The following is a 19,813-nucleotide window of genomic DNA, read 5'->3' on the forward strand; positions in this document are numbered from 1 at the left end:
CTGCCTTTGAGGTTAACTCAGCCTTCCAAGGCATTGGTTGTTCAGTGGTAGAATTCTCGCCTGCCACGCGGGAGGCCCGGGTTCGATTCCCGGCCAATGCAGGAAGTTTTGAACATGTCATTTCGACAAGTATGCAAACCCCTGAGGAGGAAATCTGTGTTAGATTGCCAGGCAAACAGAAATCTCTGGTCTTGGTCGAATTCTCAACTGACTCTTGAAAAATAAGACTTTGAACATTTACTCATTCTCAGTAGACTTTGGTGAATCCATTGCAGATTTCCAGTGTGTGAGGTGATTAACTTTTTGCAAGGCTTTAGTTGTTAAATGGGAAAGAGTAACCAACTTGTCAGTGACAACTGTCTTGAGTTTGGCATTTGTGACAATGTCCTGGGATTACCCACAAACGCCTCACCTGCAAACTAGTATTGTGTGGCTTGTGAGCGGTATAGAGCAAAATCGATTACATGTACGTGTTTGTGAGAGTCTCAGCTTTCCATAGCTGGGTCATAGTAGTTCCTAGCTCCAACCATTCAGTCTCTACAGATATTTTTGTTAGAAGGGTTTAAGCCCAACATTCCAAATTTAGGGTTAGTACCAATGCTCCACGTTTTTTCAAAGTTCCAACCCACCTGCTCCTCGTTAGTATAGTGGTGAGTATCCCCGCCTGTCACGCGGGAGACCGGGGTTCAATTCCCCGACGGGGAGAAAGTACTGCTCTTTTTTTAGGGTGAACAATGTTGCTGAGCCCACAAAGTGGAACATATTCTTGGAAAAAAAGCTTTATGATACAATTTCCTGCCTTTGAGGTTAACTCAGCCTTCCAAGGCATTGGTTGTTCAGTGGTAGAATTCTCGCCTGCCACGCGGGAGGCCCGGGTTCGATTCCCGGCCAATGCAGGAAGTTTTGAACATGTCATTTCGACAAGTATGCAAACCCCTGAGGAGGAAATCTGTGTTAGATTGCCAGGCAAACAGAAATCTCTGGTCTTGGTCGAATTCTCAACTGACTCTTGAAAAATAAGACTTTGAACATTTACTCATTCTCAGTAGACTTTGGTGAATCCATTGCAGATTTCCAGTGTGTGAGGTGATTAACTTTTTGCAAGGCTTTAGTTGTTAAATGGGAAAGAGTAACCAACTTGTCAGTGACAACTGTCTTGAGTTTGGCATTTGTGACAATGTCCTGGGATTACCCACAAACGCCTCACCTGCAAACTAGTATTGTGTGGCTTGTGAGCGGTATAGAGCAAAATCGATTACATGTACGTGTTTGTGAGAGTCTCAGCTTTCCATAGCTGGGTCATAGTAGTTCCTAGCTCCAACCATTCAGTCTCTACAGATATTTTTGTTAGAAGGGTTTAAGCCCAACATTCCAAATTTAGGGTTAGTACCAATGCTCCACGTTTTTTCAAAGTTCCAACCCACCTGCTCCTCGTTAGTATAGTGGTGAGTATCCCCGCCTGTCACGCGGGAGACCGGGGTTCAATTCCCCGACGGGGAGAAAGTACTGCTCTTTTTTTAGGGTGAACAATGTTGCTGAGCCCACAAAGTGGAACATATTCTTGGAAAAAAAGCTTTATGATACAATTTCCTGCCTTTGAGGTTAACTCAGCCTTCCAAGGCATTGGTTGTTCAGTGGTAGAATTCTCGCCTGCCACGCGGGAGGCCCGGGTTCGATTCCCGGCCAATGCAGGAAGTTTTGAACATGTCATTTCGACAAGTATGCAAACCCCTGAGGAGGAAATCTGTGTTAGATTGCCAGGCAAACAGAAATCTCTGGTCTTGGTCGAATTCTCAACTGACTCTTGAAAAATAAGACTTTGAACATTTACTCATTCTCAGTAGACTTTGGTGAATCCATTGCAGATTTCCAGTGTGTGAGGTGATTAACTTTTTGCAAGGCTTTAGTTGTTAAATGGGAAAGAGTAACCAACTTGTCAGTGACAACTGTCTTGAGTTTGGCATTTGTGACAATGTCCTGGGATTACCCACAAACGCCTCACCTGCAAACTAGTATTGTGTGGCTTGTGAGCGGTATAGAGCAAAATCGATTACATGTACGTGTTTGTGAGAGTCTCAGCTTTCCATAGCTGGGTCATAGTAGTTCCTAGCTCCAACCATTCAGTCTCTACAGATATTTTTGTTAGAAGGGTTTAAGCCCAACATTCCAAATTTAGGGTTAGTACCAATGCTCCACGTTTTTTCAAAGTTCCAACCCACCTGCTCCTCGTTAGTATAGTGGTGAGTATCCCCGCCTGTCACGCGGGAGACCGGGGTTCAATTCCCCGACGGGGAGAAAGTACTGCTCTTTTTTTAGGGTGAACAATGTTGCTGAGCCCACAAAGTGGAACATATTCTTGGAAAAAAAGCTTTATGATACAATTTCCTGCCTTTGAGGTTAACTCAGCCTTCCAAGGCATTGGTTGTTCAGTGGTAGAATTCTCGCCTGCCACGCGGGAGGCCCGGGTTCGATTCCCGGCCAATGCAGGAAGTTTTGAACATGTCATTTCGACAAGTATGCAAACCCCTGAGGAGGAAATCTGTGTTAGATTGCCAGGCAAACAGAAATCTCTGGTCTTGGTCGAATTCTCAACTGACTCTTGAAAAATAAGACTTTGAACATTTACTCATTCTCAGTAGACTTTGGTGAATCCATTGCAGATTTCCAGTGTGTGAGGTGATTAACTTTTTGCAAGGCTTTAGTTGTTAAATGGGAAAGAGTAACCAACTTGTCAGTGACAACTGTCTTGAGTTTGGCATTTGTGACAATGTCCTGGGATTACCCACAAACGCCTCACCTGCAAACTAGTATTGTGTGGCTTGTGAGCGGTATAGAGCAAAATCGATTACATGTACGTGTTTGTGAGAGTCTCAGCTTTCCATAGCTGGGTCATAGTAGTTCCTAGCTCCAACCATTCAGTCTCTACAGATATTTTTGTTAGAAGGGTTTAAGCCCAACATTCCAAATTTAGGGTTAGTACCAATGCTCCACGTTTTTTCAAAGTTCCAACCCACCTGCTCCTCGTTAGTATAGTGGTGAGTATCCCCGCCTGTCACGCGGGAGACCGGGGTTCAATTCCCCGACGGGGAGAAAGTACTGCTCTTTTTTTAGGGTGAACAATGTTGCTGAGCCCACAAAGTGGAACATATTCTTGGAAAAAAAGCTTTATGATACAATTTCCTGCCTTTGAGGTTAACTCAGCCTTCCAAGGCATTGGTTGTTCAGTGGTAGAATTCTCGCCTGCCACGCGGGAGGCCCGGGTTCGATTCCCGGCCAATGCAGGAAGTTTTGAACATGTCATTTCGACAAGTATGCAAACCCCTGAGGAGGAAATCTGTGTTAGATTGCCAGGCAAACAGAAATCTCTGGTCTTGGTCGAATTCTCAACTGACTCTTGAAAAATAAGACTTTGAACATTTACTCATTCTCAGTAGACTTTGGTGAATCCATTGCAGATTTCCAGTGTGTGAGGTGATTAACTTTTTGCAAGGCTTTAGTTGTTAAATGGGAAAGAGTAACCAACTTGTCAGTGACAACTGTCTTGAGTTTGGCATTTGTGACAATGTCCTGGGATTACCCACAAACGCCTCACCTGCAAACTAGTATTGTGTGGCTTGTGAGCGGTATAGAGCAAAATCGATTACATGTACGTGTTTGTGAGAGTCTCAGCTTTCCATAGCTGGGTCATAGTAGTTCCTAGCTCCAACCATTCAGTCTCTACAGATATTTTTGTTAGAAGGGTTTAAGCCCAACATTCCAAATTTAGGGTTAGTACCAATGCTCCACGTTTTTTCAAAGTTCCAACCCACCTGCTCCTCGTTAGTATAGTGGTGAGTATCCCCGCCTGTCACGCGGGAGACCGGGGTTCAATTCCCCGACGGGGAGAAAGTACTGCTCTTTTTTTAGGGTGAACAATGTTGTTGAGCCCACAAAGTGGAACATATTCTTGGAAAAAAAGCTTTATGATACAATTTCCTGCCTTTGAGGTTAACTCAGCCTTCCAAGGCATTGGTTGTTCAGTGGTAGAATTCTCGCCTGCCACGCGGGAGGCCCGGGTTCGATTCCCGGCCAATGCAGGAAGTTTTGAACATGTCATTTCGACAAGTATGCAAACCCCTGAGGAGGAAATCTGTGTTAGATTGCCAGGCAAACAGAAATCTCTGGTCTTGGTCGAATTCTCAACTGACTCTTGAAAAATAAGACTTTGAACATTTACTCATTCTCAGTAGACTTTGGTGAATCCATTGCAGATTTCCAGTGTGTGAGGTGATTAACTTTTTGCAAGGCTTTAGTTGTTAAATGGGAAAGAGTAACCAACTTGTCAGTGACAACTGTCTTGAGTTTGGCATTTGTGACAATGTCCTGGGATTACCCACAAACGCCTCACCTGCAAACTAGTATTGTGTGGCTTGTGAGCGGTATAGAGCAAAATCGATTACATGTACGTGTTTGTGAGAGTCTCAGCTTTCCATAGCTGGGTCATAGTAGTTCCTAGCTCCAACCATTCAGTCTCTACAGATATTTTTGTTAGAAGGGTTTAAGCCCAACATTCCAAATTTAGGGTTAGTACCAATGCTCCACGTTTTTTCAAAGTTCCAACCCACCTGCTCCTCGTTAGTATAGTGGTGAGTATCCCCGCCTGTCACGCGGGAGACCGGGGTTCAATTCCCCGACGGGGAGAAAGTACTGCTCTTTTTTTAGGGTGAACAATGTTGCTGAGCCCACAAAGTGGAACATATTCTTGGAAAAAAAGCTTTATGATACAATTTCCTGCCTTTGAGGTTAACTCAGCCTTCCAAGGCATTGGTTGTTCAGTGGTAGAATTCTCGCCTGCCACGCGGGAGGCCCGGGTTCGATTCCCGGCCAATGCAGGAAGTTTTGAACATGTCATTTCGACAAGTATGCAAACCCCTGAGGAGGAAATCTGTGTTAGATTGCCAGGCAAACAGAAATCTCTGGTCTTGGTCGAATTCTCAACTGACTCTTGAAAAATAAGACTTTGAACATTTACTCATTCTCAGTAGACTTTGGTGAATCCATTGCAGATTTCCAGTGTGTGAGGTGATTAACTTTTTGCAAGGCTTTAGTTGTTAAATGGGAAAGAGTAACCAACTTGTCAGTGACAACTGTCTTGAGTTTGGCATTTGTGACAATGTCCTGGGATTACCCACAAACGCCTCACCTGCAAACTAGTATTGTGTGGCTTGTGAGCGGTATAGAGCAAAATCGATTACATGTACGTGTTTGTGAGAGTCTCAGCTTTCCATAGCTGGGTCATAGTAGTTCCTAGCTCCAACCATTCAGTCTCTACAGATATTTTTGTTAGAAGGGTTTAAGCCCAACATTCCAAATTTAGGGTTAGTACCAATGCTCCACGTTTTTTCAAAGTTCCAACCCACCTGCTCCTCGTTAGTATAGTGGTGAGTATCCCCGCCTGTCACGCGGGAGACCGGGGTTCAATTCCCCGACGGGGAGAAAGTACTGCTCTTTTTTTAGGGTGAACAATGTTGCTGAGCCCACAAAGTGGAACATATTCTTGGAAAAAAAGCTTTATGATACAATTTCCTGCCTTTGAGGTTAACTCAGCCTTCCAAGGCATTGGTTGTTCAGTGGTAGAATTCTCGCCTGCCACGCGGGAGGCCCGGGTTCGATTCCCGGCCAATGCAGGAAGTTTTGAACATGTCATTTCGACAAGTATGCAAACCCCTGAGGAGGAAATCTGTGTTAGATTGCCAGGCAAACAGAAATCTCTGGTCTTGGTCGAATTCTCAACTGACTCTTGAAAAATAAGACTTTGAACATTTACTCATTCTCAGTAGACTTTGGTGAATCCATTGCAGATTTCCAGTGTGTGAGGTGATTAACTTTTTGCAAGGCTTTAGTTGTTAAATGGGAAAGAGTAACCAACTTGTCAGTGACAACTGTCTTGAGTTTGGCATTTGTGACAATGTCCTGGGATTACCCACAAACGCCTCACCTGCAAACTAGTATTGTGTGGCTTGTGAGCGGTATAGAGCAAAATCGATTACATGTACGTGTTTGTGAGAGTCTCAGCTTTCCATAGCTGGGTCATAGTAGTTCCTAGCTCCAACCATTCAGTCTCTACAGATATTTTTGTTAGAAGGGTTTAAGCCCAACATTCCAAATTTAGGGTTAGTACCAATGCTCCACGTTTTTTCAAAGTTCCAACCCACCTGCTCCTCGTTAGTATAGTGGTGAGTATCCCCGCCTGTCACGCGGGAGACCGGGGTTCAATTCCCCGACGGGGAGAAAGTACTGCTCTTTTTTTAGGGTGAACAATGTTGCTGAGCCCACAAAGTGGAACATATTCTTGGAAAAAAAGCTTTATGATACAATTTCCTGCCTTTGAGGTTAACTCAGCCTTCCAAGGCATTGGTTGTTCAGTGGTAGAATTCTCGCCTGCCACGCGGGAGGCCCGGGTTCGATTCCCGGCCAATGCAGGAAGTTTTGAACATGTCATTTCGACAAGTATGCAAACCCCTGAGGAGGAAATCTGTGTTAGATTGCCAGGCAAACAGAAATCTCTGGTCTTGGTCGAATTCTCAACTGACTCTTGAAAAATAAGACTTTGAACATTTACTCATTCTCAGTAGACTTTGGTGAATCCATTGCAGATTTCCAGTGTGTGAGGTGATTAACTTTTTGCAAGGCTTTAGTTGTTAAATGGGAAAGAGTAACCAACTTGTCAGTGACAACTGTCTTGAGTTTGGCATTTGTGACAATGTCCTGGGATTACCCACAAACGCCTCACCTGCAAACTAGTATTGTGTGGCTTGTGAGCGGTATAGAGCAAAATCGATTACATGTACGTGTTTGTGAGAGTCTCAGCTTTCCATAGCTGGGTCATAGTAGTTCCTAGCTCCAACCATTCAGTCTCTACAGATATTTTTGTTAGAAGGGTTTAAGCCCAACATTCCAAATTTAGGGTTAGTACCAATGCTCCACGTTTTTTCAAAGTTCCAACCCACCTGCTCCTCGTTAGTATAGTGGTGAGTATCCCCGCCTGTCACGCGGGAGACCGGGGTTCAATTCCCCGACGGGGAGAAAGTACTGCTCTTTTTTTAGGGTGAACAATGTTGTTGAGCCCACAAAGTGGAACATATTCTTGGAAAAAAAGCTTTATGATACAATTTCCTGCCTTTGAGGTTAACTCAGCCTTCCAAGGCATTGGTTGTTCAGTGGTAGAATTCTCGCCTGCCACGCGGGAGGCCCGGGTTCGATTCCCGGCCAATGCAGGAAGTTTTGAACATGTCATTTCGACAAGTATGCAAACCCCTGAGGAGGAAATCTGTGTTAGATTGCCAGGCAAACAGAAATCTCTGGTCTTGGTCGAATTCTCAACTGACTCTTGAAAAATAAGACTTTGAACATTTACTCATTCTCAGTAGACTTTGGTGAATCCATTGCAGATTTCCAGTGTGTGAGGTGATTAACTTTTTGCAAGGCTTTAGTTGTTAAATGGGAAAGAGTAACCAACTTGTCAGTGACAACTGTCTTGAGTTTGGCATTTGTGACAATGTCCTGGGATTACCCACAAACGCCTCACCTGCAAACTAGTATTGTGTGGCTTGTGAGCGGTATAGAGCAAAATCGATTACATGTACGTGTTTGTGAGAGTCTCAGCTTTCCATAGCTGGGTCATAGTAGTTCCTAGCTCCAACCATTCAGTCTCTACAGATATTTTTGTTAGAAGGGTTTAAGCCCAACATTCCAAATTTAGGGTTAGTACCAATGCTCCACGTTTTTTCAAAGTTCCAACCCACCTGCTCCTCGTTAGTATAGTGGTGAGTATCCCCGCCTGTCACGCGGGAGACCGGGGTTCAATTCCCCGACGGGGAGAAAGTACTGCTCTTTTTTTAGGGTGAACAATGTTGCTGAGCCCACAAAGTGGAACATATTCTTGGAAAAAAAGCTTTATGATACAATTTCCTGCCTTTGAGGTTAACTCAGCCTTCCAAGGCATTGGTTGTTCAGTGGTAGAATTCTCGCCTGCCACGCGGGAGGCCCGGGTTCGATTCCCGGCCAATGCAGGAAGTTTTGAACATGTCATTTCGACAAGTATGCAAACCCCTGAGGAGGAAATCTGTGTTAGATTGCCAGGCAAACAGAAATCTCTGGTCTTGGTCGAATTCTCAACTGACTCTTGAAAAATAAGACTTTGAACATTTACTCATTCTCAGTAGACTTTGGTGAATCCATTGCAGATTTCCAGTGTGTGAGGTGATTAACTTTTTGCAAGGCTTTAGTTGTTAAATGGGAAAGAGTAACCAACTTGTCAGTGACAACTGTCTTGAGTTTGGCATTTGTGACAATGTCCTGGGATTACCCACAAACGCCTCACCTGCAAACTAGTATTGTGTGGCTTGTGAGCGGTATAGAGCAAAATCGATTACATGTACGTGTTTGTGAGAGTCTCAGCTTTCCATAGCTGGGTCATAGTAGTTCCTAGCTCCAACCATTCAGTCTCTACAGATATTTTTGTTAGAAGGGTTTAAGCCCAACATTCCAAATTTAGGGTTAGTACCAATGCTCCACGTTTTTTCAAAGTTCCAACCCACCTGCTCCTCGTTAGTATAGTGGTGAGTATCCCCGCCTGTCACGCGGGAGACCGGGGTTCAATTCCCCGACGGGGAGAAAGTACTGCTCTTTTTTTAGGGTGAACAATGTTGCTGAGCCCACAAAGTGGAACATATTCTTGGAAAAAAAGCTTTATGATACAATTTCCTGCCTTTGAGGTTAACTCAGCCTTCCAAGGCATTGGTTGTTCAGTGGTAGAATTCTCGCCTGCCACGCGGGAGGCCCGGGTTCGATTCCCGGCCAATGCAGGAAGTTTTGAACATGTCATTTCGACAAGTATGCAAACCCCTGAGGAGGAAATCTGTGTTAGATTGCCAGGCAAACAGAAATCTCTGGTCTTGGTCGAATTCTCAACTGACTCTTGAAAAATAAGACTTTGAACATTTACTCATTCTCAGTAGACTTTGGTGAATCCATTGCAGATTTCCAGTGTGTGAGGTGATTAACTTTTTGCAAGGCTTTAGTTGTTAAATGGGAAAGAGTAACCAACTTGTCAGTGACAACTGTCTTGAGTTTGGCATTTGTGACAATGTCCTGGGATTACCCACAAACGCCTCACCTGCAAACTAGTATTGTGTGGCTTGTGAGCGGTATAGAGCAAAATCGATTACATGTACGTGTTTGTGAGAGTCTCAGCTTTCCATAGCTGGGTCATAGTAGTTCCTAGCTCCAACCATTCAGTCTCTACAGATATTTTTGTTAGAAGGGTTTAAGCCCAACATTCCAAATTTAGGGTTAGTACCAATGCTCCACGTTTTTTCAAAGTTCCAACCCACCTGCTCCTCGTTAGTATAGTGGTGAGTATCCCCGCCTGTCACGCGGGAGACCGGGGTTCAATTCCCCGACGGGGAGAAAGTACTGCTCTTTTTTTAGGGTGAACAATGTTGCTGAGCCCACAAAGTGGAACATATTCTTGGAAAAAAAGCTTTATGATACAATTTCCTGCCTTTGAGGTTAACTCAGCCTTCCAAGGCATTGGTTGTTCAGTGGTAGAATTCTCGCCTGCCACGCGGGAGGCCCGGGTTCGATTCCGGCCAATGCAGGAAGTTTTGAACATGTCATTTCGACAAGTATGCAAACCCCTGAGGAGGAAATCTGTGTTAGATTGCCAGGCAAACAGAAATCTCTGGTCTTGGTCGAATTCTCAACTGACTCTTGAAAAATAAGACTTTGAACATTTACTCATTCTCAGTAGACTTTGGTGAATCCATTGCAGATTTCCAGTGTGTGAGGTGATTAACTTTTTGCAAGGCTTTAGTTGTTAAATGGGAAAGAGTAACCAACTTGTCAGTGACAACTGTCTTGAGTTTGGCATTTGTGACAATGTCCTGGGATTACCCACAAACGCCTCACCTGCAAACTAGTATTGTGTGGCTTGTGAGCGGTATAGAGCAAAATCGATTACATGTACGTGTTTGTGAGAGTCTCAGCTTTCCATAGCTGGGTCATAGTAGTTCCTAGCTCCAACCATTCAGTCTCTACAGATATTTTTGTTAGAAGGGTTTAAGCCCAACATTCCAAATTTAGGGTTAGTACCAATGCTCCACGTTTTTTCAAAGTTCCAACCCACCTGCTCCTCGTTAGTATAGTGGTGAGTATCCCCGCCTGTCACGCGGGAGACCGGGGTTCAATTCCCCGACGGGGAGAAAGTACTGCTCTTTTTTTAGGGTGAACAATGTTGCTGAGCCCACAAAGTGGAACATATTCTTGGAAAAAAAGCTTTATGATACAATTTCCTGCCTTTGAGGTTAACTCAGCCTTCCAAGGCATTGGTTGTTCAGTGGTAGAATTCTCGCCTGCCACGCGGGAGGCCCGGGTTCGATTCCCGGCCAATGCAGGAAGTTTTGAACATGTCATTTCGACAAGTATGCAAACCCCTGAGGAGGAAATCTGTGTTAGATTGCCAGGCAAACAGAAATCTCTGGTCTTGGTCGAATTCTCAACTGACTCTTGAAAAATAAGACTTTGAACATTTACTCATTCTCAGTAGACTTTGGTGAATCCATTGCAGATTTCCAGTGTGTGAGGTGATTAACTTTTTGCAAGGCTTTAGTTGTTAAATGGGAAAGAGTAACCAACTTGTCAGTGACAACTGTCTTGAGTTTGGCATTTGTGACAATGTCCTGGGATTACCCACAAACGCCTCACCTGCAAACTAGTATTGTGTGGCTTGTGAGCGGTATAGAGCAAAATCGATTACATGTACGTGTTTGTGAGAGTCTCAGCTTTCCATAGCTGGGTCATAGTAGTTCCTAGCTCCAACCATTCAGTCTCTACAGATATTTTTGTTAGAAGGGTTTAAGCCCAACATTCCAAATTTAGGGTTAGTACCAATGCTCCACGTTTTTTCAAAGTTCCAACCCACCTGCTCCTCGTTAGTATAGTGGTGAGTATCCCCGCCTGTCACGCGGGAGACCGGGGTTCAATTCCCCGACGGGGAGAAAGTACTGCTCTTTTTTTAGGGTGAACAATGTTGCTGAGCCCACAAAGTGGAACATATTCTTGGAAAAAAAGCTTTATGATACAATTTCCTGCCTTTGAGGTTAACTCAGCCTTCCAAGGCATTGGTTGTTCAGTGGTAGAATTCTCGCCTGCCACGCGGGAGGCCCGGGTTCGATTCCGGCCAATGCAGGAAGTTTTGAACATGTCATTTCGACAAGTATGCAAACCCCTGAGGAGGAAATCTGTGTTAGATTGCCAGGCAAACAGAAATCTCTGGTCTTGGTCGAATTCTCAACTGACTCTTGAAAAATAAGACTTTGAACATTTACTCATTCTCAGTAGACTTTGGTGAATCCATTGCAGATTTCCAGTGTGTGAGGTGATTAACTTTTTGCAAGGCTTTAGTTGTTAAATGGGAAAGAGTAACCAACTTGTCAGTGACAACTGTCTTGAGTTTGGCATTTGTGACAATGTCCTGGGATTACCCACAAACGCCTCACCTGCAAACTAGTATTGTGTGGCTTGTGAGCGGTATAGAGCAAAATCGATTACATGTACGTGTTTGTGAGAGTCTCAGCTTTCCATAGCTGGGTCATAGTAGTTCCTAGCTCCAACCATTCAGTCTCTACAGATATTTTTGTTAGAAGGGTTTAAGCCCAACATTCCAAATTTAGGGTTAGTACCAATGCTCCACGTTTTTTCAAAGTTCCAACCCACCTGCTCCTCGTTAGTATAGTGGTGAGTATCCCCGCCTGTCACGCGGGAGACCGGGGTTCAATTCCCCGACGGGGAGAAAGTACTGCTCTTTTTTTAGGGTGAACAATGTTGCTGAGCCCACAAAGTGGAACATATTCTTGGAAAAAAAGCTTTATGATACAATTTCCTGCCTTTGAGGTTAACTCAGCCTTCCAAGGCATTGGTTGTTCAGTGGTAGAATTCTCGCCTGCCACGCGGGAGGCCCGGGTTCGATTCCGGCCAATGCAGGAAGTTTTGAACATGTCATTTCGACAAGTATGCAAACCCCTGAGGAGGAAATCTGTGTTAGATTGCCAGGCAAACAGAAATCTCTGGTCTTGGTCGAATTCTCAACTGACTCTTGAAAAATAAGACTTTGAACATTTACTCATTCTCAGTAGACTTTGGTGAATCCATTGCAGATTTCCAGTGTGTGAGGTGATTAACTTTTTGCAAGGCTTTAGTTGTTAAATGGGAAAGAGTAACCAACTTGTCAGTGACAACTGTCTTGAGTTTGGCATTTGTGACAATGTCCTGGGATTACCCACAAACGCCTCACCTGCAAACTAGTATTGTGTGGCTTGTGAGCGGTATAGAGCAAAATCGATTACATGTACGTGTTTGTGAGAGTCTCAGCTTTCCATAGCTGGGTCATAGTAGTTCCTAGCTCCAACCATTCAGTCTCTACAGATATTTTTGTTAGAAGGGTTTAAGCCCAACATTCCAAATTTAGGGTTAGTACCAATGCTCCACGTTTTTTCAAAGTTCCAACCCACCTGCTCCTCGTTAGTATAGTGGTGAGTATCCCCGCCTGTCACGCGGGAGACCGGGGTTCAATTCCCCGACGGGGAGAAAGTACTGCTCTTTTTTAGGGTGAACAATGTTGCTGAGCCCACAAAGTGGAACATATTCTTGGAAAAAAAGCTTTATGATACAATTTCCTGCCTTTGAGGTTAACTCAGCCTTCCAAGGCATTGGTTGTTCAGTGGTAGAATTCTCGCCTGCCACGCGGGAGGCCCGGGTTCGATTCCCGGCCAATGCAGGAAGTTTTGAACATGTCATTTCGACAAGTATGCAAACCCCTGAGGAGGAAATCTGTGTTAGATTGCCAGGCAAACAGAAATCTCTGGTCTTGGTCGAATTCTCAACTGACTCTTGAAAAATAAGACTTTGAACATTTACTCATTCTCAGTAGACTTTGGTGAATCCATTGCAGATTTCCAGTGTGTGAGGTGATTAACTTTTTGCAAGGCTTTAGTTGTTAAATGGGAAAGAGTAACCAACTTGTCAGTGACAACTGTCTTGAGTTTGGCATTTGTGACAATGTCCTGGGATTACCCACAAACGCCTCACCTGCAAACTAGTATTGTGTGGCTTGTGAGCGGTATAGAGCAAAATCGATTACATGTACGTGTTTGTGAGAGTCTCAGCTTTCCATAGCTGGGTCATAGTAGTTCCTAGCTCCAACCATTCAGTCTCTACAGATATTTTTGTTAGAAGGGTTTAAGCCCAACATTCCAAATTTAGGGTTAGTACCAATGCTCCACGTTTTTTCAAAGTTCCAACCCACCTGCTCCTCGTTAGTATAGTGGTGAGTATCCCCGCCTGTCACGCGGGAGACCGGGGTTCAATTCCCCGACGGGGAGAAAGTACTGCTCTTTTTTTAGGGTGAACAATGTTGCTGAGCCCACAAAGTGGAACATATTTTGGAAAAAAAAGCTTTATGATACAATTTCCTGCCTTTGAGGTTAACTCAGCCTTCCAAGGCATTGGTTGTTCAGTGGTAGAATTCTCGCCTGCCACGCGGGAGGCCCGGGTTCGATTCCCGGCCAATGCAGGAAGTTTTGAACATGTCATTTCGACAAGTATGCAAACCCCTGAGGAGGAAATCTGTGTTAGATTGCCAGGCAAACAGAAATCTCTGGTCTTGGTCGAATTCTCAACTGACTCTTGAAAAATAAGACTTTGAACATTTACTCATTCTCAGTAGACTTTGGTGAATCCATTGCAGATTTCCAGTGTGTGAGGTGATTAACTTTTTGCAAGGCTTTAGTTGTTAAATGGGAAAGAGTAACCAACTTGTCAGTGACAACTGTCTTGAGTTTGGCATTTGTGACAATGTCCTGGGATTACCCACAAACGCCTCACCTGCAAACTAGTATGTGTGGCTTGTGAGCGGTATAGAGCAAAATCGATTACATGTACGTGTTTGTGAGAGTCTCAGCTTTCCATAGCTGGGTCATAGTAGTTCCTAGCTCCAACCATTCAGTCTCTACAGATATTTTTGTTAGAAGGGTTTAAGCCCAACATTCCAAATTTAGGGTTAGTACCAATGCTCCACGTTTTTTCAAAGTTCCAACCCACCTGCTCCTCGTTAGTATAGTGGTGAGTATCCCGCCTGTCACGCGGGAGACCGGGGTTCAATTCCCGACGGGGAGAAAGTACTGCTCTTTTTTTAGGGTGAACAATGTTGCTGAGCCCACAAAGTGGAACATATTTTTGGAAAAAAAGCTTTATGATACAATTTCCTGCCTTTGAGGTTAACTCAGCCTTCCAAGGCATTGGTTGTTCAGTGGTAGAATTCTCGCCTGCCACGCGGGAGGCCCGGGTTCGATTCCCGGCCAATGCAGGAAGTTTTGAACATGTCATTTCGACAAGTATGCAAACCCCTGAGGAGGAAATCTGTGTTAGATTGCCAGGCAAACAGAAATCTCTGGTCTTGGTCGAATTCTCAACTGACTCTTGAAAAATAAGACTTTGAACATTTACTCATTCTCAGTAGACTTTGGTGAATCCATTGCAGATTTCCAGTGTGTGAGGTGATTAACTTTTTGCAAGGCTTTAGTTGTTAAATGGGAAAGAGTAACCAACTTGTCAGTGACAACTGTCTTGAGTTTGGCATTTGTGACAATGTCCTGGGATTACCCACAAACGCCTCACCTGCAAACTAGTATTGTGTGGCTTGTGAGCGGTATAGAGCAAAATCGATTACATGTACGTGTTTGTGAGAGTCTCAGCTTTCCATAGCTGGGTCATAGTAGTTCCTAGCTCCAACCATTCAGTCTCTACAGATATTTTTGTTAGAAGGGTTTAAGCCCAACATTCCAAATTTAGGGTTAGTACCAATGCTCCACGTTTTTTCAAAGTTCCAACCCACCTGCTCCTCGTTAGTATAGTGGTGAGTATCCCGCCTGTCACGCGGGAGACCGGGGTTCAATTCCCCGACGGGGAGAAAGTACTGCTCTTTTTTAGGGTGAACAATGTTGTGAGCCCACAAAGTGGAACATATTCTTGGAAAAAAAGCTTTATGATACAATTTCCTGCCTTTGAGGTTAACTCAGCCTTCCAAGGCATTGGTTGTTCAGTGGTAGAATTCTCGCCTGCCACGCGGGAGGCCGGGTTCGATTCCCGGCCAATGCAGGAAGTTTTGAACATGTCATTTCGACAAGTATGCAAACCCCTGAGGAGGAAATCTGTGTTAGATTGCCAGGCAAACAGAAATCTCTGGTCTTGGTCGAATTCTCAACTGACTCTTGAAAAATAAGACTTTGAACATTTACTCATTCTCAGTAGACTTTGGTGAATCCATTGCAGATTTCCAGTGTGTGAGGTGATTAACTTTTTGCAAGGCTTTAGTTGTTAAATGGGAAAGAGTAACCAACTTGTCAGTGACAACTGTCTTGAGTTTGGCATTTGTGACAATGTCCTGGGATTACCCACAAACGCCTCACCTGCAAACTAGTATTGTGTGGCTTGTGAGCGGTATAGAGCAAAATCGATTACATGTACGTGTTTGTGAGAGTCTCAGCTTTCCATAGCTGGGTCATAGTAGTTCCTAGCTCCAACCATTCAGTCTCTACAGATATTTTGTTAGAAGGGTTTAAGCCCAACATTCCAAATTTAGGGTTAGTACCAATGCTCCACGTTTTTTCAAAGTTCCAACCCACCTGCTCCTCGTTAGTATAGTGGTGAGTATCCCGCCTGTCACGCGGGAGACCGGGTTCAATTCCCCACGGGGAGAAAGTACTGCTCTTTTTTTAGGGTGAACAATGTTGTTGAGCCCACAAAGTGGAACATATTCTTGGAAAAAAAGCTTTATGATACAATTTCCTGCCTTTGAGGTTAACTCAGCCTTCCAAGGCATTGGTTGTTCAGTGGTAGAATTCTCGCCTGCCACGCGGGAGGCCCGGGTTCGATTCCGGCCAATGCAGGAAGTTTTGAACATGTCATTTCGACAAGTATGCAAACCCCTGAGGAGGAAATCTGTGTTAGATTGCCAGGCAAACAGAAATCTCTGGTCTTGGTCGAATTCTCAACTGACTCTTGAAAAATAAGACTTTGAACATTTACTCATTCTCAGTAGACTTGTGAATCCATTGCAGATTTCCAGTGTGTGAGGTGATTAACTTTTTGCAAGGCTTTAGTTGTTAAATGGGAAAGAGTAACCAACTTGTCAGTGACAACTGTCTGAGTTGGCATTTGTGACAATGTCCTGGGATTACCCACAAACGCCTCACCTGCAACTAGTATTGTGTGGCTTGTGAGCGGTATAGAGCAAAATCGATTACATGTACGTGTTTGTGAGAGTCTCAGCTTTCCATAGCTGGGTCATAGTAGTTCCTAGCTCCAACCATTCAGTCTCTACAGATATTTTGTTAGAAGGGTTAAGCCCAAAATTCCAAATTTAGGGTTAGTACCAATGCTCCACGTTTTTTCAAAGTTCCAACCCACCTGCTCCTCGTTAGTATAGTGGTGAGTATCCCCGCCTGTCACGCGGGAGACCGGGGTTCAATCCCCGACGGGGAGAAAGTACTGCTCTTTTTTAGGGTGAACAATGTTGCTGAGCCCACAAAGTGGAACATATTCTTGGAAAAAAAGCTTTATGATACAATTTCTGCCTTTGAGGTTAACTCAGCCTTCCAAGGCATTGGTTGTTCAGTGGTAGAATTCTCGCCTGCCACGCGGGAGGCCCGGGTTCGATTCCCGGCCAATGCAGGAAGTTTTGAACATGTCATTTCGACAAGTATGCAAACCCCTGAGGAGGAAATCTGTGTTAGATTGCCAGGCAAACAGAAATCTCTGGTCTTGGTCGAATTCTCAACTGACTCTTGAAAAATAAGACTTTGAACATTTACTCATTCTCAGTAGACTTTGGTGAATCCATTGCAGATTTCCAGTGTGTGAGGTGATTAACTTTTTGCAAGGCTTTAGTTGTTAAATGGGAAAGAGTAAACAACTTGTCAGTGACAACTGTCTTGAGTTTGGCATTTGTGACAATGTCCTGGGATTACCCACAAACGCCTCACCTGCAAACTAGTATTGTGTGGCTTGTGAGCGGTATAGAGCAAAATCGATTACATGTACGTGTTTGTGAGAGTCTCAGCTTTCCATAGCTGGGTCATAGTAGTTCCTAGCTCCAACCATTCAGTCTCTACAGAATATTTTTTAGAAGGGTTTAAGCCCAACATTCCAAATTTAGGGTTAGTACCAATGCTCCACGTTTTTTCAAAGTTCCAACCCACCTGCTCCTCGTTAGTATAGTGGTGAGTATCCCCGCCTGTCACGCGGGAGACCGGGGTTCAATTCCCCGACGGGGAGAAAGTACTGCTCTTTTTTAGGGTGAACAATGTTGCTGAGCCCACAAAGTGGAACATATTCTTGGAAAAAAAAGCTTTATGATACAATTTCCTGCCTTGAGGTTAACTCAGCCTTCCAAGGCATTGGTTGTTCAGTGGTAGAATTCTCGCCTGCCACGCGGGAGGCCCGGGTTCGATTCCCGGCCAATGCAGGAAGTTTTGAACATGTCATTTCGACAAGTATGCAAACCCTGAGGAGGAAATCTGTGTTAGATTGCCAGGCAAACAGAAATCTCTGGTCTTGGTCGAATTCTCAACTGACTCTTGAAAAATAAGACTTTGAACATTTACTCATTCTCAGTAGACTTGGTGAATCCATTGCAGATTTCCAGTGTGTGAGGTGATTAACTTTTTGCAAGGCTTTAGTTGTTAAATGGGAAAGAGTAACCAATTGTCAGTGACAACTGTCTTGAGTTTGGCATTTGTGACAATGTCCTGGGATTACCCACAAACGCCTCACCTGCAAATAGTATTGTGTGGCTTGTGAGCGGTATAGAGCAAAATCGATTACATGTACGTGTTGTGAGAGTCTCAGCTTTCATAGCTGGTCATAGTAGTTCCTAGCTCCAACCATTCAGTCCTACAGATATTTTGTTAGAAGGGTTTAAGCCCAAAATTCCAAATTTAGGGTTAGTACCAATGCTCCACGTTTTTTCAAAAGTAGTTTTTGTGACAATCAGGGATTTCACAACCCACTGACAACTAGTATCGTGGATTGTGAGCGTATAGAGCAAAATCGATTAAATGTACGTGTTGTGAGAGTCTCAGCTTTCCATAGCTGGGTCATAGTAGTTCCAGCTCCAACCATTCAGTCTATACAGATATTTTAGTAGAAGGGTTTAACCCAAATTCCAAATTTAGGGTAGTACCAATGTCAACGTTTTTTCAAAGTTCCAACCCACCTGCTCCTCGTTAGTATAGTGGTGAGTATCCCGCCTGTCACGCGGAGGAACGGGGTTCAATTCCCGACAGGGGAGAAAGTACTGCTCTTTTTTAGGGTGAACAATGTTGCTGAGCCCACAAAGTGGAACATATTCTTGGAAAAAAAGCTTTATGATACAATTTCCTGCCTTGAGGTTAACTCAGCCTCCAAGGCATTGGTTGTTCAGTGGTAGAATTCTCGCCTGCCACGCGGGAGGCCCGGGTTCGATTCCCGGCCAATGCAGGAAGTTTGAACATGTCATTTCGACAAGTATGCAAACCCCTGAGGAGGAAATCTGTGTTAGATTGCCAGGCAAACAGAAATCTCTGGTCTTGGTCGAATTCTCAACGACTCTTGAAAATAAGACTTTGAACATTTACTCATTCTCAGTAGACTTTGGTGAATCCATTGCAGATTTCCAGTGTGTGAGGTGATTAACTTTTTGCAAGGCTTTAGTTGTTAAATGGGAAAGAGTAACCAAATTGTCAGTGACAACTGTCTTGAGTTTGGCATTGTGACAATGTCCTGGGATTACCCACAAACGCCTCACCTGCAAACTAGTATTGTGTGGCTTGTGAGCGGTATAGAGCAAAATCGATTACATGTACGTGTTTGTGAGAGTCTCAGCTTTCCATAGCTGGGTCATAGTAGTTCCTAGCTCCAAACCATTCAGTCTAACAGATATTTTTGTTAGAAGGGTTTAAGCCCAACATTCCAAATTTAGGGTTAGTACCAATGCTCCACGTTTTTTCAAAGTTCCAACCCACCTGCTCCTCGTTAGTATAGTGGTGAGTATCCCGCCTGTCACGCGGGAGACCGGGGTTCAATTCCCCGACGGGGAGAAAGTACTGCTCTTTTTTTAGGGTGAACAATGTTGCTGAGCCCACAAAGTGGAACATATTCTTGGAAAAAAAGCTTTATGATACAATTTCCTGCCTTTGAGGTTAACTCAGCCTTCCAAGGCATTGGTTGTTCAGTGGTAGAATTCTCGCCTGCCACGGGGAGGCCCGGGTTCGATTCCCGGCCAATGCAGGAAGTTTTGAACATGTCATTTCGACAAGTATGCAACCCCTGAGGAGGAAATCTGTGTTAGATTGCCAGGCAAACAGAAATCTCTGGTCTTGGTCGAATTCTCAACTGACTCTTGAAAAATAAGACTTTGAACATTTACTCATTCTCAGTAGACTTTGGTGAATCCATTGCAGATTTCCAGTGTGTGAGGTGATTAACTTTTTGCAAGGCTTTAGTTGTTAAATGGGAAAGAGTAACCAACTTGTCAGTGACAACGTCTTGAGTTTGGCATTGTGGACAATGTCTGGGATTACCCACAAACGCCTCACCTGCAAATAGTATTGTGTGCTTGTGAGCGGTATAGAGCAAAATCGATTACATGTACGTGTTTGTGAGAGTCTCAGCTTTCCATAGCTGGGTCATAGTAGTTCCTAGCTCCAACCATTCAGTCTCTACAGATATTTTTGTT

General features: G+C 44.1%; 37 non-coding genes across 37 annotated transcripts; all 37 read left to right on the forward strand.

The window, feature by feature from the left end:
• The first annotated feature begins 30 nt into the window (after positions 1–30).
• Positions 31–101, forward strand: trnag-gcc. Its single transcript has one exon. It is a non-coding gene; the product is annotated as a tRNA-Gly (tRNA).
• A 532-nt stretch (positions 102–633) lies between these two features.
• Positions 634–705, forward strand: trnad-guc. Its single transcript has one exon. It is a non-coding gene; the product is annotated as a tRNA-Asp (tRNA).
• A 120-nt stretch (positions 706–825) lies between these two features.
• On the forward strand, positions 826–896 carry trnag-gcc. The gene has a single exon. It is a non-coding gene; the product is annotated as a tRNA-Gly (tRNA).
• Positions 897–1,428: 532 nt separating this feature from the next.
• Positions 1,429–1,500, forward strand: trnad-guc. Its single transcript has one exon. It is a non-coding gene; the product is annotated as a tRNA-Asp (tRNA).
• A 120-nt stretch (positions 1,501–1,620) lies between these two features.
• Positions 1,621–1,691, forward strand: trnag-gcc. Its single transcript has one exon. It is a non-coding gene; the product is annotated as a tRNA-Gly (tRNA).
• Positions 1,692–2,223: 532 nt separating this feature from the next.
• trnad-guc lies at positions 2,224–2,295 on the forward strand. Its single transcript has one exon. It is a non-coding gene; the product is annotated as a tRNA-Asp (tRNA).
• A 120-nt stretch (positions 2,296–2,415) lies between these two features.
• On the forward strand, positions 2,416–2,486 carry trnag-gcc. Its single transcript has one exon. It is a non-coding gene; the product is annotated as a tRNA-Gly (tRNA).
• A 532-nt stretch (positions 2,487–3,018) lies between these two features.
• Positions 3,019–3,090, forward strand: trnad-guc. The gene has a single exon. It is a non-coding gene; the product is annotated as a tRNA-Asp (tRNA).
• A 120-nt stretch (positions 3,091–3,210) lies between these two features.
• On the forward strand, positions 3,211–3,281 carry trnag-gcc. Its single transcript has one exon. It is a non-coding gene; the product is annotated as a tRNA-Gly (tRNA).
• A 532-nt stretch (positions 3,282–3,813) lies between these two features.
• Positions 3,814–3,885, forward strand: trnad-guc. The gene has a single exon. It is a non-coding gene; the product is annotated as a tRNA-Asp (tRNA).
• A 120-nt stretch (positions 3,886–4,005) lies between these two features.
• On the forward strand, positions 4,006–4,076 carry trnag-gcc. Its single transcript has one exon. It is a non-coding gene; the product is annotated as a tRNA-Gly (tRNA).
• A 532-nt stretch (positions 4,077–4,608) lies between these two features.
• trnad-guc lies at positions 4,609–4,680 on the forward strand. The gene has a single exon. It is a non-coding gene; the product is annotated as a tRNA-Asp (tRNA).
• Positions 4,681–4,800: 120 nt separating this feature from the next.
• Positions 4,801–4,871, forward strand: trnag-gcc. Its single transcript has one exon. It is a non-coding gene; the product is annotated as a tRNA-Gly (tRNA).
• Positions 4,872–5,403: 532 nt separating this feature from the next.
• trnad-guc lies at positions 5,404–5,475 on the forward strand. The gene has a single exon. It is a non-coding gene; the product is annotated as a tRNA-Asp (tRNA).
• A 120-nt stretch (positions 5,476–5,595) lies between these two features.
• trnag-gcc lies at positions 5,596–5,666 on the forward strand. The gene has a single exon. It is a non-coding gene; the product is annotated as a tRNA-Gly (tRNA).
• A 532-nt stretch (positions 5,667–6,198) lies between these two features.
• Positions 6,199–6,270, forward strand: trnad-guc. The gene has a single exon. It is a non-coding gene; the product is annotated as a tRNA-Asp (tRNA).
• A 120-nt stretch (positions 6,271–6,390) lies between these two features.
• On the forward strand, positions 6,391–6,461 carry trnag-gcc. The gene has a single exon. It is a non-coding gene; the product is annotated as a tRNA-Gly (tRNA).
• A 532-nt stretch (positions 6,462–6,993) lies between these two features.
• On the forward strand, positions 6,994–7,065 carry trnad-guc. Its single transcript has one exon. It is a non-coding gene; the product is annotated as a tRNA-Asp (tRNA).
• Positions 7,066–7,185: 120 nt separating this feature from the next.
• trnag-gcc lies at positions 7,186–7,256 on the forward strand. The gene has a single exon. It is a non-coding gene; the product is annotated as a tRNA-Gly (tRNA).
• A 532-nt stretch (positions 7,257–7,788) lies between these two features.
• trnad-guc lies at positions 7,789–7,860 on the forward strand. The gene has a single exon. It is a non-coding gene; the product is annotated as a tRNA-Asp (tRNA).
• Positions 7,861–7,980: 120 nt separating this feature from the next.
• Positions 7,981–8,051, forward strand: trnag-gcc. Its single transcript has one exon. It is a non-coding gene; the product is annotated as a tRNA-Gly (tRNA).
• Positions 8,052–8,583: 532 nt separating this feature from the next.
• On the forward strand, positions 8,584–8,655 carry trnad-guc. Its single transcript has one exon. It is a non-coding gene; the product is annotated as a tRNA-Asp (tRNA).
• Positions 8,656–8,775: 120 nt separating this feature from the next.
• On the forward strand, positions 8,776–8,846 carry trnag-gcc. The gene has a single exon. It is a non-coding gene; the product is annotated as a tRNA-Gly (tRNA).
• A 532-nt stretch (positions 8,847–9,378) lies between these two features.
• On the forward strand, positions 9,379–9,450 carry trnad-guc. The gene has a single exon. It is a non-coding gene; the product is annotated as a tRNA-Asp (tRNA).
• A 722-nt stretch (positions 9,451–10,172) lies between these two features.
• trnad-guc lies at positions 10,173–10,244 on the forward strand. The gene has a single exon. It is a non-coding gene; the product is annotated as a tRNA-Asp (tRNA).
• Positions 10,245–10,364: 120 nt separating this feature from the next.
• Positions 10,365–10,435, forward strand: trnag-gcc. Its single transcript has one exon. It is a non-coding gene; the product is annotated as a tRNA-Gly (tRNA).
• Positions 10,436–10,967: 532 nt separating this feature from the next.
• On the forward strand, positions 10,968–11,039 carry trnad-guc. Its single transcript has one exon. It is a non-coding gene; the product is annotated as a tRNA-Asp (tRNA).
• A 722-nt stretch (positions 11,040–11,761) lies between these two features.
• On the forward strand, positions 11,762–11,833 carry trnad-guc. The gene has a single exon. It is a non-coding gene; the product is annotated as a tRNA-Asp (tRNA).
• A 722-nt stretch (positions 11,834–12,555) lies between these two features.
• trnad-guc lies at positions 12,556–12,627 on the forward strand. Its single transcript has one exon. It is a non-coding gene; the product is annotated as a tRNA-Asp (tRNA).
• Positions 12,628–12,746: 119 nt separating this feature from the next.
• On the forward strand, positions 12,747–12,817 carry trnag-gcc. Its single transcript has one exon. It is a non-coding gene; the product is annotated as a tRNA-Gly (tRNA).
• Positions 12,818–13,349: 532 nt separating this feature from the next.
• On the forward strand, positions 13,350–13,421 carry trnad-guc. The gene has a single exon. It is a non-coding gene; the product is annotated as a tRNA-Asp (tRNA).
• A 120-nt stretch (positions 13,422–13,541) lies between these two features.
• trnag-gcc lies at positions 13,542–13,612 on the forward strand. The gene has a single exon. It is a non-coding gene; the product is annotated as a tRNA-Gly (tRNA).
• Positions 13,613–14,333: 721 nt separating this feature from the next.
• On the forward strand, positions 14,334–14,404 carry trnag-gcc. The gene has a single exon. It is a non-coding gene; the product is annotated as a tRNA-Gly (tRNA).
• Positions 14,405–16,699: 2,295 nt separating this feature from the next.
• trnag-gcc lies at positions 16,700–16,770 on the forward strand. The gene has a single exon. It is a non-coding gene; the product is annotated as a tRNA-Gly (tRNA).
• A 531-nt stretch (positions 16,771–17,301) lies between these two features.
• On the forward strand, positions 17,302–17,373 carry trnad-guc. The gene has a single exon. It is a non-coding gene; the product is annotated as a tRNA-Asp (tRNA).
• A 119-nt stretch (positions 17,374–17,492) lies between these two features.
• trnag-gcc lies at positions 17,493–17,563 on the forward strand. Its single transcript has one exon. It is a non-coding gene; the product is annotated as a tRNA-Gly (tRNA).
• Positions 17,564–18,505: 942 nt separating this feature from the next.
• trnag-gcc lies at positions 18,506–18,576 on the forward strand. Its single transcript has one exon. It is a non-coding gene; the product is annotated as a tRNA-Gly (tRNA).
• Positions 18,577–19,813: the final 1,237 nt, after the last annotated feature.

Source organism: Oncorhynchus mykiss, unplaced genomic scaffold (assembly GCF_013265735.2).
Source record: "Oncorhynchus mykiss isolate Arlee unplaced genomic scaffold, USDA_OmykA_1.1 un_scaffold_413, whole genome shotgun sequence".
In the NCBI taxonomy this organism is placed as follows: Eukaryota; Metazoa; Chordata; class Actinopteri; order Salmoniformes; family Salmonidae; genus Oncorhynchus; species Oncorhynchus mykiss.